This window comes from Hemiscyllium ocellatum, chromosome 1 (genome assembly GCF_020745735.1).
Source record: "Hemiscyllium ocellatum isolate sHemOce1 chromosome 1, sHemOce1.pat.X.cur, whole genome shotgun sequence".
In the NCBI taxonomy this organism is placed as follows: Eukaryota; Metazoa; Chordata; class Chondrichthyes; order Orectolobiformes; family Hemiscylliidae; genus Hemiscyllium; species Hemiscyllium ocellatum.
This window is the reverse complement of record NC_083401.1, coordinates 68770852-68789936: the sequence shown is the minus strand read 5'-3', so window position 1 is coordinate 68789936 and position 19085 is coordinate 68770852.

Sequence of the window (19085 nt, the reverse complement as noted above, 5' to 3'; positions counted from 1 at the left end):
GATTTTTCACACATCACAAATTTAATATAGATAATTGAATTTGAAATACTCAAAATGCATCTGACATAACCTGTAGAAGCCCCTCCAACCTCCAGATAAACTCAAGGCTAATCGAGATGTCAAGTGCATGTATGGCACAGATATATAATTTTCCTATATAAATATGTTGACGTTAGTTCCATATTACAGCATAACGAATAAAAACTTCCTGAGAGACCAACTTTGTTAGTACAATATAAATAAATGCCAGCTTCCCATCACGTTTTCTTTAAAACATAGTGCTTTGAAATCAAACATATATATGTTTGAAATACCATTAATGGATTGGAGATTCATCACTGGGATTAAACACAAATTAGCTATAAAGACGTTGCGATGAAAGGTCGTCGACCTGATTCGTTAACTCTGGCAATTTCTAAACAGATGCTGCGTGATTTGCAGAATAATTTCAATGTTATTTCACATTTCCACCATCCGCAGTACTTTCCTGTTGCTGTAGCCATCGGCAGGATGACATTGAATCATGATGTGACGCACCAGCTCGCAGACCCTTTAAAAACCACTCAGAAACTGCAATACTTTTCTGTAAACTTATTCACAAAGTAGCCACAGAATCAGTTGGACTACGGTGAAAATATGTGTGGTAATAAATGAATATGCAATCTGCTTTTTAATTTCAATTTTTGACCGAATGTAAGTGATGCTTCTAAAAATGGATTATTTGATGCAGGTGAGGTTTGGCGTTTAATGCTTTCGATAGTTCCTGATAGAAATTTTTAATCAACCTATGCAGACATATTCGTGACACAGCTCCAGAACAGGTATAGGACTTGACCCCAGGACTTCTGACCCACATGTGGGGGCACTACCACTGCACCATAAACCCCCTAAATGGTTCCTTTTACTTTAGCTATTTTTATAAATTTCACACTTGGTGAATGGTTGAAATTATAGATAAATTGAATAAGGCCTAATTGGCAGATACTCAGTACAGTATTCGTATCTTGTCAGTGTATGATCTTTTATACTTGTTAATACTTGAATACAAGTATTATCCGCTCGTCGTACTGTTATTTAGCTGTTCCTGTCTGTTAAAGGAGAATGAGCATTTATTAGCATATTTACTTCTTTGTAGATAACGATAACGATTCAAATGAACCATCTTTGGTCAACATGGATTGTAGGTTCGATAATTACACAGTTAAGATAAATAACCTTTTCTATCATTTACATGCATCTATATGCGCGTTTTAATACTGATGTTGTAGTCTATGGTGGACGCCATTTGAAGAATCATATTGTAACAAAACTCTGAACGTTTTTAGGGTGAATATCAGATTTTATTCATAAATACGGTAAAAAAAAGTGATATTTCTCAAAGATCGCCTCATTTTTTCTCACTCTTCTGCATAAATTTAGAATTGATTCTGTGGACCATGTAATCTACGATCAGTTTCTTGTTAGATTAAACAAGTAAATGGAAACCGGAACATTTCAGTGTATCTTCAGAAATATGCAGATTTTTAAATCTAAATTAGTTTGAAATTCAAAATCATGTTAATAAGTCTTGGTAATCTTATTGTAGTCTTGATATAAAACCGAGGCTGAAGAGCGCGACAGTCACGGTGGAATTCAGCTCAGATACGCATTTTTCGAGACTTTCCTTTTAAGAGACTACTCTATTAACACGAAAATACTCATGGCAGCAGTAACTATTTGTTTAAAACCCGCTCATAACAAAGGGCAGAGTGTTTATACCACACTGAAGTTTTGTGCACATTAGATGGAAAACACTGCCACCTGCTGCGGATAGGAGATGCGTTTTATTCATTTCGAATACTAAACTTTTTCTTTCAAAATGTGCGATTCCCCAGAACTTCTCCACGACACGCAGAAAAAATAATAGGATCTATTATGCTTTTTGCGACCACCACCCACACAGCGAACAACATTGTCATAGTTGTGCTGAGACTGCTGCATTAGGCAAAGCGCTAGCTCGGACACATAGGGTCTTCGGTTTTCCATCAGGAACCCTTTGCTATGTGTTCATCATAGTTAGCTGCTCCTTTATATTAGGTGTATTAATTTACATTACATCACACTGTCACTTACATTGCCAGAGAGGAAGCAAGGTCATGGAATATATTTGCATGCACGTGGTCTTGGTTCGTGCACTCACACCGTGGTTGTGGACGAAAATATTCATGGTGCCTCGTCCTGTTAGCTACCCGCTTGGACTGATCTTGACTGGATGTGACAGGGCTAAATAGTAATTTATTCTGCAGTGAGAGGTAATCATTTGACTAGATCAGTTTCTGCTTATACCGAAAAAGGAAATTTGGCCAAAAAGGAACAGCAATGGAGTAAGAAAATGAAAGAAAGCAATTGTTAAAGGTGTTACAAAATCTGAGGCCAGACGAGTCGAGAAAGTTCCTCTGAATGTGTTTCACACAGGAGGGAAAGCTCAGGCACTTGCATCATTGAGAGTGCATATGCTGTGTGTTACGTGGGGTGGAGTTGTCTAATTGGCTTTATGGTTTTGGTTGAGGCAGAAGAAGTCGGCCTAATGTCTGATTATAACACCACATACAGAACTGAAGCCTATCTTCAATACTTCAAATGCTGAAAGTTTGAAATAAAAGCAGTGACTACAGGAAGTACTGAGCAGGTCAGACAGTCAATGTGGAGTCAGGAACAAGAGTTAACGTTTTAAATTGATGATATTTCATCAAACTTGGGAAAAATTAGAGGTGTAATACAATCTGAGTAAGGCATGGGCAGGCTGGGATGATCTGTAATGATCTTTGGATGGAAGACAGGGGCGATTGAATAATAAAAATGTTAGTTTTACAGCTCAAAGAGTTTATAGCTGACATTCTGCTATCTGAAAGCAAAAGTTAGAAAATCATTAAAAAAGGAAAACAAAATGATGCAACAGAATTTACAGTCTAAAATTATTGAATTCAATGTTGAGTCTGAAAGCCTGTAAAGTACTTAGTGAAACATGAGATGCTGCTTCTCAAACTCACATGCAGCTTCACTGAAACAATGCAGAAGGTCAATGACAGAGATGTCAATGTAACAGCAAGGTGCAGAATTAAAATGACAGACCACAGGGAAGCTAGAATGATGCTTGAGGACTTTTTCATATACATTGCCACAAAGCAGTCACCTAATCCACTTGATCACTCTACCAAAGAGGAGACCACATGCGGAACAGAGAAGGCAGTAAATTGAAAGAAGGAAATGTAAATTGTTGTTTAACCTGGAAGGAGTGCTGGGGCCTTGGACAGTGAGGAAGAAGAAGGTAAATTGATGTATTTACATCTCCTGTCTCGACATAAAAATGTGTCCTAGGAAAAAGATGGTTGTGTGATTGAGGAATACACCACAGTATCATGGAAGGAGCATCCCTTTGAACTGCTGAAAGGGGAGTAAGTGAGGATTGCAGATGGTGGAGATCAGAGTCAAAAAGCATGGTGCTGGAAAAGCACAGCCAGTCAGGCAGCATCCAAGGAGCAGGAGAGTCATATTTCAAACATAACCTCTTCATCTTGATGAACGTCGACTCTCCTGCTCCTCGGCTACTGCCTGACCTGCTGAAAGGGGAGGGAAGTGGATGACATTTTTTGGTTGCCTCACAGGAGGTAGTGGAATTAATGGGAAACAATCAGTTTAGTACAGAGGCAAGAATATGAGGGAAATGGATGGCCCAATACCTTAACATGTTTAGTGGGGAAAATGCTTGAATCTGTAATCAAGGAAGAATTAGTAAGATATCAAGTAGAAATTATCCCATTGGGCAGTCACAGCATGGGTTCATGAAAGACAGGTCATGTTTAAGTAATTTACTGGAATTCTTTGAGGATATGACAAGCTCGGTGGACACTGGAAAACCAGTGGATATGGTGTATCTGGATTTCCAAAAGGCATTTGACAAGGTTCTGCACAAAAGGTGCTACATAATTTAAAGATGCATGGCGTTACAGGTAATGTATTATCATGGACAGAAGATTGGTTAACTAACAGAAAGCAAAGAGTGGGGATAAATGGGTGTTTCTCTAGTTAGCGAGCAGTGGCTTGTGATGTGCCTCAGGGCTCAGTGTTGTGACCGCAACTGTTTACAATTTACATAGATGATTTAGAGTTGGAAACCAAGTGTAGCATGTCAAAGTTTGTAGATGACACTAAAATGAGTGGTAGAGCAAAGTGTGCAAAGGACACTGAAAGTCCGTAGAGGGATACAGATAGGTTAAATGAGTGAGCAAGGGTCTGGCAGATGGAGTACAATGTGAGAGAATGTGAGGACATACATTTTGTTAGGAATAACAGCAAAATAGGCTGGTGAAAAACTGCAGCATGCGACTGTGTAGAGGGTCCTCAGTGTCCCTGTGCATGAATCACAAAATATTGATCTGCAGGTACAGCAGGTAATTAAGAGAGTAAATGGAATATTGTCCTTCATTGCAAGAGAGGTGGAGTTTAAAAACAGGAAGATTATGCTGCAGCTGTATAAGGTGCTAATGACACTACGCCTAGAGTACTGTGTACAGTTGAGACCACACCTTGAGTACTGTGAACAGCTTTGGTCTTCGTTCTTGAGAAAGGATATAATGGCACTGTACGGGGTGCAGGAGGTTCACTAGATTGACTTGGCATTGAGAAGGTTGCCTCATGAGAAGAGATTGAGTAAACTGGGACTGTACTCATGAAATTTAGAAGAACAGGGGGATCTTATAGAAAAATATAAAATTATGAAGGAAACAAATAGGATAGAAGCAGGGAGGTTGTTTCCACTGGCAGGAGAAACTAGAACTAGGAGGCATAACCTCAAAATAAGGGAGAGCACGTTTAGGATTGATTCGAAAAGTGTGGTACTGGAAAAGCACAACAGGTCAGGCAACATCCAAGGAGAAGGAGAATCAACATTTCGGGCATAAGCCCTTCATCAGGAATGTCAAGATTGAGTTGAGGAGGAACGTCTTCAACCAAAGGGTTGTGAATCTTTGGAATTCCTTGCCCTGTGAAGCTGTTGAGGCTAACTCATGAATGTTTTTTCAGGCAAAGATAATTTTTGAACAGTAAAGGAATTAAGTGTTATGATGAGCGGGCGAGGAAATGGAGATGTGTCCGCAAAAAGATTAGCCATGATCTTATTGAATGGTAGAGCAAATTCGATAGGCCAGATAGCCTACTCCTGCTCCTATTTCTTATGTGAGGAAGAAGGGTTCTGGGAGGGTGAGGAAGGGATTAAACCCTGTTAAGGACCCTGTCAACCTCTGTTGAGACAAAACAAACACATCTAGAAACACTGGAATGGAATGTATCATCACATGTGATGGATATAGAGGAACAGGGAGAATGGAATAGAATCCTTCCAGGGTTGAGGTTCGGAGATGTGTGGTTGAGATAACAGTGGGAGTCAGTGGACTAATAATGCATATTAGTCGCCAACATATTACCAGAAATGGAGAAAGAGAATTTAAAGAAAGAGTCAGACGTAAAACTAAAAGAAGGGAGGAAATTAATGAAATTCTGGTGGAAAGTCGTAAATTGAAAGATTAATTCCCTTTCTCTCTCCACAGCCATTGCCTTATTTATTTAATGTTTCCAACATTTTCTACTTTTTAAAACAAGATTATGACAGTTTGGGTAAGGTAAGCAAGAATCCCTACAGTGTGGAAACAGGCCATTTGGCCCAACAAGTCCACACTAACCCTCCAAAGACTATCCCACCCAGATCCATCCCCCTACTCTATAACCCCATATTTCCCTGACTAATGCACATAACTAACACATCATTGAACACTATGGGCAATTTAGCACGGACAATTCGCCTAACCTTCTCACCTTTCCCTGTGGGAGGAATTTGGAGCACCTGGAAGAAACCACACAGACTCAGGGAGATTGTATAAACTCCACACGGATAGTCGCCCAAGGCTGGAATCGAACCTGGGTCCCTGGTGCTGTGAGGCAGCAGTGCTAACCATTGAACCACTGTGCTGCCCTCAAAAATCTATTCCTTTTTGATGATGATTGTTCAAGGATTAGGAGAAACAGATTTAAGGTTTTTGGAAATAAACATAAAAATAGAGGATTGATTGGATTGCAGAGAGTCATCAATATAGTGGAGGAAATGGTGGGGAATGGTGCCACTGTAACTGCAGTGTAACCCTCTCACTTCCATCCAATGTACCAAAGGATCCTTCCACACCTGGCAGAGATTTTCCTGCACACCCAAACACCTCATCTACTGTGTCCTTTGCTCTCGATGTGGTCTGCTCTACATTCTACCAACTCACAGAACCTTTCAGGGAACCTTTCTGGGACACACGCAGTAAATAACCCCACCGTCCTGTAGCCGACCACTTCAACTCCTCCTCCCACTCCACCAAGGATATGCAAGTCCTGGGCCTCCTCCATCGCCAAATCCAAGCCACCCGATGCCTGGATGAAGAACACCTCATCTTCCGCCTTCGGACTCTCCAACCTCATGACATCAACGCTGATTTCCCCAGTTTCCCCATCTCCCTTCCCACCACCTCATCCCAGATCCAACCCTCCAACTTGGCACCGCCTTCTTGAACTGTCCTATCTGTTCATCTTTCTTCTCACCTATCTTCTCCACCCTCTACTCCAACCTATCACCATTACACCCCCGCTTGCATTTACCTATCGTTTTTCCAGCAACGTTCCCTCAACCCCACCCCCACCCTTCTATTGGTCTCTCAGTCCCCTTCCCCCCACCGCCCACACCCCCCTAACATTCCCAATGAAGGGCTAATGCATGAAATGTCAATTCTCCTGCTCCTCAGATGCTGCTTCACTTGCTGTGCTTTTCCAGTGCCACACATTTTGACTCTTGAGAGTTTGAGCCAACACATTTGGCCTGAGACTAGCACTAACGCTTCACTTGAAGATAACCTTGTTCATTATATGTCCTCCCCTTCTCAGGAACATCAGTCGTCACAGCCATCCTATTCCAAGGACTTCACAGAACTTCCCCACTCAAACTCAAAAGAGAAACTAAGCATCTCTCTCTCCCAGCTGGAAGTGTTTACCTTAAAACCAAGTTCCAGAACTCTCCACAAAACATTGAGATCCCATTATTTAGTTTGTTTTATTTTAAGCAATCTAAACTAAGACAACTATTTAAAAGAAATCATCATGACCATGGAAATGCTTAGAAATCAATTATTAATTTCAGGCACACAAAAAAGTCTTGGGTTACTGGCTCAAAAACCAGAAACTCAAAGTCACAGCAAAAAAGCATTAAAAGTCATATATATAAGTCAAACAGTTTTCACCTCACCAGAAACTTGTGTAATGCCAATGTAACTTGCCACTTATCAGCCCAATCCTGAATGTTGGCCACTTCTTGCTGCATGTTGATGACCTATTTAAGTATTTGAGGACTCACAAATGATGTTATGCATTGATCAGTGAACATTCTCATTTCTAATCTTACTTGGAGGGAAGGTCTTGATGAAACAACCATTTTTGACACATTGTAGACCCCCTAACAAATTAAAAAAACAACTGGAAGAGCAGAGCTGTGACAGAGACTCTCTTCAATTAGATAATATTCTTAATCATTCATTTATTTTTATACTTAAAGTCTCAGCAATTTTTAAATAAAAATAGAAATGTAAACTTGTGTATAATTGTAGCATAATTAACAGCATTATGTGAAATGTTTAAATTTAAAATGTTATATTTTGTTTAATGAAGTAAACACTGAATTAAAAGACAATAAATTGCAGAAATATTTAAATGAAGTGTAAAAGTACCATGTTGTATAAATTTGTACCAAAAACTTCAGTTTTGTGAATAGTGTAATATGATTCACTGAGAAAATTACACTTCACATGACTCACATTGTATGTAAGAACCTTACGATGCCTGTTAATCCTGTTTGTTTTGAAAGCAAAACAAAGAAAAAAGTAGAGCATTAAATAATTTTATTCGTGTTGCTCAGAGAGAATACTGAAAATGATGTAAGTGGCCATTTAAACCTCGAACATAGGATCAAATATTCAAAAGTGGAATTAACGCTCAAAGCCTTCTTGTATGACAGTAGTATGTATGGTTTTTCAAGCAAAGTTTATTTTCCTTCATCTAATAAGAGGATGTAGGTGTTGCTGCCAAGGCCAGCATTTGTTAGCCAGCCAAAATTGCTTTTGATCAGGTACTGAGTAGGAGCTGCTTAATAACAATTATTGATAACATCTTCCATCACTTTTCTGATGAGCAAAAGTATATTGTGGGGTAGGAATTGGCTTATTTGGATTTTTCATGCATTTTGTGGACAGGATCTACCTGGACAGACAATTTCCCACATTACTACATAAATGCCAATGTTGTGGCTAGGTTATAGTCCAATAGGTTTAATTGGAAGCACACTAGCTTCCAATTAAATCTGTTGGACTATAATCTGGTGTTGTGTGATTTTTAACTTTGTACACCCCAGTCCAACACTGGCATCTCCAACTAATGTTGTGGCTGTACTGGAACAACTTGGCCAGGGATGGAGCTGTTAACAATATTTTTGGTGAAATGTTGTCAAGCCTTTAGCTTTTGCAGTATTGATGCTTTCAGCCATTTCTCCCTATCCTGTGGAGTGAAACAAATTGATGGAAACATCTATGATGTCGGGGTGCTCAGGAGATTGAAATGGATCAGACATTTGGCATTTCTGATTGAAGATGAATGCAAACACTTTAGCCTTTTTTGCAGTGATGTGTTGATCACCCATTATTAAAAACAGGGATATTTGTAAAGCTTCTTCTCCAATGAGTTTAATGTCCACCACCATTCTTGAATGAAAGTGGCAGGATTGCAGAGGTTAGAACTGACCTACTAGTTGTGGGATAGCTTAGCTTTATTTATGTTATTTGCTTGTGCTGTTCAGCATTCAAGTAGTGGTGTGTTGTAGTTGCTCCAGGTTGACACCTTATTCCTAGGTAAATCTTGTGCTGCTCCTAACATGCTCTTCTACACTCTTCATTGAATCAAGGTTGTTAGCAAGGCTCAAAGGGAATTGTAGATTGGGGGAATGCCAGACTATGAGTTTACAGGTTGTGTTTGAATACAGTATTGATAGTGCTGATATGCCAGAACATCTCACGGGTCCCTAGTTGAGTTGCTAGCTCTGTTTAAATTCTACGCCATTTAACACAGCAGTGTCACACAACTCAATGGAGGATATCTTGTGTGAAGACAGGACTTTCTCTCTGCAAGAACTGTATGGTTGTTAATCCTACCATTTGTTATTGACAGATGCATCTATGACAATGAGATTGGTGAGAACAAGGTCAAATAGGTTCTTCTCTCTCTTGTTGCAGTCCAACAGCAATGTCCTTTTGGACTCAGCTACTCCCCCCCCCCCCCAACCCCCATTTATGGAAGTGTTATCGAGCCACTCTTGGTGATGGATATTGAAGTCTACTACCCTCAATATCCTGTGCTCTTGCCACCCTCTGTGCATCTTCCAATTAATGTTCCTCACAGAGGAATACTAATTTGTCAGCAGAGCGGCTGCATTAGTAATCAACAGAAAATTTACTTGCCCATGTTTGACTTGTTGAGTCAATATGACCTCATTCATTCTGGAATCAATGTTGATGACTCCCCCAGGCCATTTATCTGCCACTATACATCAAAGCCACCATTTGTGTGCAGAATCTATCCAGGAATAATGATGGTGTCTGGAACTTTGTTTCTAAGGTTTGATTCTCTGAGTATGGCTATCCTATGCTGTTGCTTGACTACACTGTGGGATAATTTCCTAATTTTGACACAAGACCCCAGATGTTAATAACAAGGATTGTGCAGAGTGTGTCATTGTCATTTCCAGTGAAAAGGTCAATACAAAGCAGTCTGTCCAGTTTCATTCTTTTTCTCAGTACTTCTCAGCAGTTCTCAGCAGTTTTTGTATACTATATGGCTTGCTAGGACATTTTGGAGGGCGTTGAAGAGACAACCATAATGTTATTGGTCAGGAGTCATGTAAGCACAACAGGTTTCCTTCTCTAATGGCATTAGTAAACAGATGGGTTTTCACAATAATCAACAACGATGTCATGATCATCATTACTAAAAGGAAGTTTTAATTGCAGATTCATTAGTAGATTCAAATTCCACCATGTGCCAGGGTGGGATTCAAAACCATGTTCACTGAACATTAAGCTGGGCTTCTGGACTGCTGATGACATTATAACTGCACCAGCACCTCCAGTTAGTGGAGTTAGTGTCATGGAGATTTACAGCAAAAGGGCTTTTGTTCCAATGAATCCACACCAGTTGAAAACAACCATCTAACTATTCTAATCTCACATTCCAGAACTTGGCTCATAGTCTTGTTTGCCTTGTTATCGCAAGTGTATATTTAAATATTGTTTAACTGTTATGAGGTTTTCTGCATGTACCACCCTGCCAGGCACTGAGTTCAAGATTCTCACGATCCTCTGGGTGTAAATTTTTTTCCTCACATCTTCTCTAAACCTTCTGCCCCTTATCTTAAATTTGGTCATTACTCCCGATATCAAAGGGAAAAAATTCTTCCTGTCTGCCCTATCTATGTCCCTCATAATTTTATACATCTCAATCATGTCAACTCTCAACCTCCTCTGCTCCAAGGAAAACAAGCCCAGTTTGTCCAATCTCTATTCATAACTGAAATTCTCCCACCCAGACAACAAGTGCAATTATATCCATCCTATAATGTGGATTCCAGAGCAAAGCACAATATTCCAGCTATGTCCTAACCAACGTTCCAGCATAACTTCCCTGCTCTTTAACAGTAAGCCTCAGCTAATAAAGGTAAGTATCCCACATGCGCTCTTAACCATTTTATACATACACACTAAGGTCCCTTTGATCCTCTATGCTTCTCAGGGCCCTATCATTCATTGTGGATGTCCTTGCCTTGTTTGTGCATCACCTTACATTTATTCGCATTGTATTTGCCACTGATCAGCTCAGATTTCTAGCCTGTTTATAGTCTTCTGTGATCTAAGGCTATCTTCATCAATATTTACCACTCCATCAATTTTTGTGTCATTTGTGAACTTCCTGATCAACTCTCCACATTCAAATCTAAATCATTTATATAAACAAAAAACAGCAATGACCCCACACTGACCCCTGTAGGATCCCGCTGGACACATCCCATATAGAAAAACCCCTCAACCATTATCATTTGCGTTCAGCCACTCAGCAATTGTGGATCCAATTTGCCCAATTTCTTTGTATCTCATGGGGTCTTTCCTATCAATGTCCCATGTGGAACCTTATCAAGAGCTTTGCTAAAGTTCAAGTAGGCTATATAAAAAGCATTGCTCTCATCAACATACCTGGTTGTTTCTTCGAAAACTTCAATTGAGCTCAATAAACCTGCAATTATAATCAGAGGAAATACATGTTCAGGTGGATTCTTAGAAACATCTTGCACACTATTTAGCAGATTTATTTGGAATTCATTGAAATTTCCTGCTTTGATGGTTGAAATTCTGAATGCATTTCAGACCTCTGTGGTCTTATGCAAGAGTAGTAGACCAGTGACAACTCATAACTTGTCACTTTCATGCCATTTCCAAGACCATTGCTTGCTGTTCAGGAAAAAAAGAAACTCAACAATTCTCAATATTTTATTGATCAGAAAAATAACAAAACATTTCAGAAAAAAACAAGTAATTTATTAGATTTTGGAAACAAGATATCTATTTATTTGTTCTTAGGCACAAGATAGCAATGAGTATTATACCATGTAATGTACAACCAATGCAATAATCAGTTGCTATTTTAAAAAATGACCCCAGTGCATGTGAGAGTTTTTATTGTTGTACTTATGAATGGCCAAAATATCAAATAAATAATCTCATTCCCTTCCTATCAGCATCTTTATGGCCCCACAATGGTGATTTGGTCATAATGCTTTCATACATGATTAGCAAAACAATTACTAAAACACATCAACCCCATGCACACTCTCATCCAGTTTTAGAATTAACAATGGATGGTAACCCTATACTTAATTCCCCCAGATAATGAAACAACAAAACCAGTATGGTGTCAAACTGCCATAACGGAGAAAAGAAAAACACAGTAATAATCTTGTTCAAAATGGAAAAGATTTGTTAATATTTGACATTTAGAATACCAAATGGTTTGGAATGAGTAATACAGCCATAATATTGTAAACAAGTCAAATCCAATGGTCCTGGTGAGAAAATAATACAATTTTTATCGGGATAAAATGCAGATTAAATGTGCTGTGGGCAATTCTTCATGGGCGAGAGTTGTGACGCATGAAAAATTCTGTCATTTGTGTTCAATCTAAATTGATCAAGTTGTGTGTAATCAGTGCTAAAAATATTTTTCAGAGATCAGACTTTCCATACATCATACTGTACATTTTCTGCAACACCTTATTTATCCTCCACTGGATTTAATTTCACCACTAGTGCTGTACTGTTTTACTTATCTGATTAAAAAGTCATATATGTGATTGTGATATACAACTGTTTCAACCATTTCAGAGTGCCTGATTTTAGGCTGATCTTGAATCTAAGTAGATACAGATTCAAGATGAAATGCTTGTTGACAAATACAGTACTGGCAAAATGGATCAGCACAGACAGAGGCTTGGGAATAGGTGGCGTATAAAGTGATATGGATCATAATATAAAAGCAGAGTAACAGGAGAAGCTTATTTAGCCCCTCTAGCCTGTTTTGCCATTCAGTGAGATAATGATTGATTTGTGACCTCACTTGTTTTACACATCATTGGTCAATATCACATGGTATCTTTATTAACAAAACATAGAAAATAGGAGTAGTAGGCCATTCAGCCCTTTGAGTTTGCTTTGCCATTCAATTTGATCATAGCTGATCATTCAACTCAGTGCCATGTTCCTTTTTCCTCCTCATATCCTTGATCATTAAGAACTATATCTAACTCATCCGTGAAATCATTCAACATTTTGATCTCAACTGCTTTCTGTGGCAGAAAATTCCACAATCTCACCATTCTTTGAGTGAAGAAATCTATTCTTATCTCAGTCCTAAATGGCTTTTACTCATATCTTTAGACTGAGATACCTGGCCTGGACTCCTTGGTCATCAGGAACCTCCTTGCTGTGTTCACCTAGTCTAGTTCTGTTAGAATTTTATGTGTTACTATTAGATCCCCCCTAATTCTTTTAAACTCCAGTGAAGATAGTCCTTTTGGATTCAGTCATTTTTCAATCATTTTTCAGTCCTGCCATCACAGAAATCAATCTGGTAAACCTTTGTGCACTCGCTCATACCATGAATATCCTTGTACAGATAAGGAAACCAAAACTGCACACAATACTCCGGATGTGGCCCTGCACTATTGCAGCAAGATATCCTTGCTCTTGCACTCGATTCCTCTCAATATGAAGGCCAACATATCATTTGTCTTCTTCATCATAGAGTCATAGAGGTGTACAGCATAGAAACATACCCTTCAGTCCAACTCGTCCATGCCGACCAGATATCCCAACCCAATCTAGTCCCACCTGCCAGCACCTGGCCTATATCCCTCCAAACCCTTCCTATTCATATACCCATCCAGATGTCTTTTAAAAGTTGCAATTGTACCAGCCTCCACCACTTCCTCTGGCAGTTCATACCAAGCATGTACCACCCTCTGAGTGAAAATGTTGCCCCTTAGGTCTCTTTTATATCTTTCCCCTCTCACCCTAAACCTATGCCCTCTAGTTCTGGACTCCCCCACCCCAGGGAAAAGACTTTGTCTATTTATCCTATTCATGCCCCTCATGATTTTATAAACCTTTGTTAGGTCACCCCTCAGCCTCTAAAGCTCCAGGGAAAACAGCCTTAGCCTATTCAACCTCTCCCTATAGCTCAAATCCTCTAACCCTGGCAACACCCTTGTAAATCTTTTTTGAACCCTTTCAAGTTTCTCAACATCATTCTAATAGAAAGGAGACCAGAATTGCATGCAATATTTCAACAGTGGCCTAACCAATGTCCTGTACAGCCTCACTTGCTGTATCTGAATGTTTACTTTCAATGACTGGCGTACAAGGACACCCACGTCTTATTGCACTTTACCTTTTCCCAATCTATTACCATTAAAATAATGATCTGTCTTCCTGTTTTGCTACCAAAGTGGATAACCTCATATTTATTCACATTATACTTCATTTCCCATGCGTTTGCCCATTCACTCAACTTGTTCAAATTACCCTGAAGAATCTCTGTATTCTTCTCACAGTTCACCCTTCAACCAAACTTTATGCCATCTGCAAACTTGGAGGCATAACATTTGTTCCCATCATCTAAGTATTAATATATGTTGTGAAAGCTGGAACCCAAACACTGATCCCTGTGGTACCCTACAAGTCTTTGACTGTCTCTTAATGACCTATTTATTTCAACTCTTTGTTTTCTTTCTGTCACTAGTTCTGTATTCATGTCAGTACATTACCCTCAATTTTATGCATGTTAATGTTACATGTTAATCTCTGATATAGGGCTTAATTGAAAAATATATTAATTTCATTTAAAATGAACAAATCATCAAATTAGCAAACATCAAATGCCATTTTTAGAGGAGTTCAAGCTTATATTACACTTTGTATTAGTGTTTAACCTGAAAGGTTTGGCTGTAATTTTTCAGGTTATATTCCTTAGTTTAAGAATTACAACTTGCAAAAATAATTTCACTTTGTCTACCCTATTTATTCCCCCTTAGTACCTTGAACACTTCGATTCAATCATCCATTAATTTTGTCAATTCTAGGTGTACCCCATGTAATTTCTCAACATACTTTAACCCTTATCCAGAGTCCAGATATCATTATGGTAAACCAATGCAGGACTTAGAACATAGAACATAGAAAAATACAGCGCAGTACAGGCCTGTGGCCCTTGATGTTGCGCCGATCCAAGCCCACCTAACCTACACTAGCCCACTATCCTCCATATGCCTATCCAATGCCTGTTTAAATGCCCATAAAGAGGGAGAGTCCACCACTGTTACTGGCAGGGCATTCCATGAACTCACGACTCGCTGAGTAAAGAATCTACCCCTAACGTCTGTCCTATATCTACCACCCCTTAATTTAAAGCTATGCCCCCTCGTAATATCTGACTCCATACGTGGAAAAAGGTTCTCATGGTCAACCCTATCTAAACCCCTAATCATCTTGTACACCTCTATCAAGTCACCCCTAAACCTTCTTTTCTCCAATGAAAACAGCCCCAAGTGCCTCAGCCTTTCCTTATACGATCTTCCTACCATAACAGGCAACATCCTGGTAAACCTCCTCTGCACCCATTCCAGTGCCTCCACATCCTTCCTATAGTATGGCGACCAAAACTGCACACAATACTCCAGATGCGGCCACACCAGAGTCTTATACAACTGCAACATGACCTCAGGACTCCGGAACTCAATTCCTCTACCAATAAAAGCCAGTACGCCATATGCCTTCTTCACAGCACTATTTACCTGGGTGGCAACTTTCAGAGATCTGAGTACATGGACACCAAGATCCCTCTGCTCATCCACACTACCAAGTATCCGACCATTAGCCCAGTACTCCATCTTCTTGTTACTCTTACCAAAGTGAATCACTTCACACTTAGCGACATTGAACTCCATTTGCCACCTTTCTGCCCAGCTCTGCAGCTTATCTATATCTCACTGTAACCTGCCACATCCTTCCTCACTGTCAACAACTCCACCGACTTTCGTATCATCCGCAAACTTGCTCACCCAACCTTCTAGCCCCTCCTCCAGGTCATTTATAAAAATGACAAACAGCAATGGTCCCAAAACAGATCCTTGCCGAACACATCTTTCAAGCCCAATGTAATATAGATAGTGGATACACTATGAGTAATCTTCCCGGAATCCGTAGATTCTGAAAACACCCCAGAGGACTGGAAGAAGATGAAAAGCAGATCGCTGTAGAACAGTTAGCTTAATATCTGTCATTTGAAGAACATTGAGTCTATTATTTAAAAGCATTTGGAAATACATAATATGATCAAGCAGAGTGAGCATGGCTTCATGAAGGGGAAATCATGCCTGACAAATTTACTAAACTTTTTTGAGGAGGTAACAAGCAGAATAGATAAAGGGAAAACAGTGATAAAATATATTTGGATATTCAGAAAGCCTTTGAAAAGGTGCAATAGATTGGGCTACTTAAGAGGCAGCAAATGAAGAATTGAGTAACTAAAAGAAGACAGAGTTGAGGTAAGGGGGCATTTTCACAATGACAACCTGTAGCTAGTGGATTGCCACAGGAATTAATATTAGGGCCACAGTTAATTACAATTAATAATAATGATTTAGGTTTTGAAAGTAAATGTATTCTTGCCAAGTTTGCAAATGACACAAAAAGAGGTTTGAAAGCAAGTAATGAAAATGGCAAAAAGGGTCTGTAGAGAGATGGACAGGTTAAGTGGTTGGGCAAAATGTTGGAAGATGGAATATAATGTGGGAAAACATGAGGTAACACTCTTTGGCAGGAAAAGTGGAAGAACTGAATGTTACTCAAATGGAAAAATAAAACTGCAGAAAACCATTGAACAGAGGGATTTGATAGTCCTTATCAATGAATCACAAAAAGCTTGCATCCAATTTCAGCAGGTAGTAGGGAAGACAAGTGGAGTATTGGCCTTTATTTCAAAGGCAATGGAATGTAAAAATTGGGAGGTTTAGCTATAACTATAAAGACTGTGGTCAGCCCAGAGCTGGAATAATGTAAACAGTTTTGGGCCCTTATCTAAGGAAAGATGTACAGACATTGTGGCAGTCCAGTGGATGTTCACAAGGCCAGATATGGAGGAACTCTCTTATGGGCAGAGATTGAGTGGCTTGAGCCTGTATTCATTAGAATTTAAAAGAATGGGAGACAACCTTATTGAAACGTATAAGATTCTTAGTGGACTTGACAAGGTTGATGCTGAGAGGTTGTTTCTCCCTTGTGGGAGAATCTCATAGTAGATGGTGTCATATCAGAATAAGGGGATGCGTATTTAGGATAGAAGTGAGGGGGATTTATTCTTCACTGCAGACAGCTGCTGAGGCTGGGCCATTATGTTTATTCAAAGCTGAGAGAGACAATTTTTTGTCAGTAATGGAACCAAGGGTTTTAAGGAAAAGACAGGAAATAGAGTTGAATATTATTAGATGGGCTGAGTCTACTTCTGCTCCTACATCTTATGATCTTATATCCATATTAAGGTAGAGTTGTCAGCATTGATCCCATTATTCTACATGCAGTCTAACCAGAGCTTCAGATAATGCAGCATGGCTTCTGTCACCCTGTATTTTTACTCTGTAGCTTTGTTTTCAATATTTTCTCTACATGGTCATTACATTTAGTGTTTAATGTACCCAAATCCCCAATCTCCACTGTTATAATTTCTTACTTTTAATGAAATTTGATAGAATTTAAAGGGCAAGAAAAAAAGACAGTTGAAGAGAAAATGGCCAGCTGATAGGTTCATCTATGAAGATTTCTAAATGCAAAACAAGTCCTCTTGTAGGTGGCACTATTGAAATTTTAACATTAATAATTTATGAAGGACTTTGAGCTTGTAGTGAAAACTTCATATTAGCCAGTTCCAAACCAAATCAAATCGTATTATTTCTCTTGATTGGACAGTTTTATTGGTGTTATGTGCTGGGATCATGTTCTCAAGTAAAAATTGTGCGAAACTGCTATTTATTACTGTGTAGCACCCTCTATTGGATATATAAGACATATAAAAGTATACTACAATGAATTACAGTGTTTTACAGTTCAAAGGTTCTAAATTTCAGAGATTATAGATCTAAAGTGCTGTTTATAAAATTCTTTTGGATTATAAGTACAGTCAGTTCATCTATAACATGCATTTCTTCAATACAGATTGGCTATCGCGTGATTGAAGAATTTAAGACCATCATTTATAGAAGGCAAACTTTCCTTACCAGTATTAGCTATAACACAATTCTGGTCGCTTGGTTTCAATAGTGCTGCTATTACACAATTTTCTTATAATGCGGGATCACACAGAAACTGAACTATTGCATTATATCAGAACAGAACTGTACATCCATTTATCCTGTCTAGTTATCTCTAAAACACCAATATTTTTTCTTTGGGGTCACAGAAGAGATTACTCCTTTTTGGTGTTTTAAATTTAATCTTTTCACTATGTGTGATATTCATAAATGAAGGTCACTGATGCCAGCCACAAGCAAGTACATCATGTTCCTGTTGATGAGTCTCAGTCTTCCCTTCTTACCTTTGGGAATAAGTTCTAAATCGGACTCATATCAAACTTAGAACATAAACTTTGTCTCTCCACAGTTGTTGCCAGAACCACAAAGTTTCTATGTTTGATTCATATTTCCGAACCTAACAATATTTTGATTTTATCTAAGGACCTACACCATAGTGGAGTCAGTAAAATGAAGGTTCACTAAATTGGCTGTGTGATACTAGAAAGTTGTCAGAGGATCAAAGGCTGATTAACTTAATCTATGGTATGAGTGTTAAGAGACTTGGCAGGGTAGACACTGAGGGATTGAATATCCAGTGTGGGGAGTTTAGAATCCACGAGTAGGCTCAGGATAAGAGGTTGGTCATTTAGACAGAGATGAGTAATTCTTTCATTCAAGGCATTGTGAATCTATAGCGTTCTTTATCTACAAGATTGTGGATACTCTCATATTGAGAATAATTGGGAAGCATATGATTACATGAAATTCTGTCAGATGATTGTATTGAATAGTGGAGCAGGTTTGAGGGTCTATACAGTACATTCTCCAAACTCTTACTATAGTACACACTGTCATGGCTTTGCACGGATTTGGCCTAGAGATGTTGGGTTCCAATGTCTGTTAATCTAGTGCCAGTCTGCTAGGAATCATCAGGATGGTATCTTAATAACCCCCTTAAACCACCTCCTTAAGATCCTTTGACCGCCTCCCATTAAACCTACAGAATATGTTGCAGGGATTCCAACAGCATGGGCCTGATGGGAACAGATGTTGATGACTGGCAGCAACTATTAACATCTGTACTACA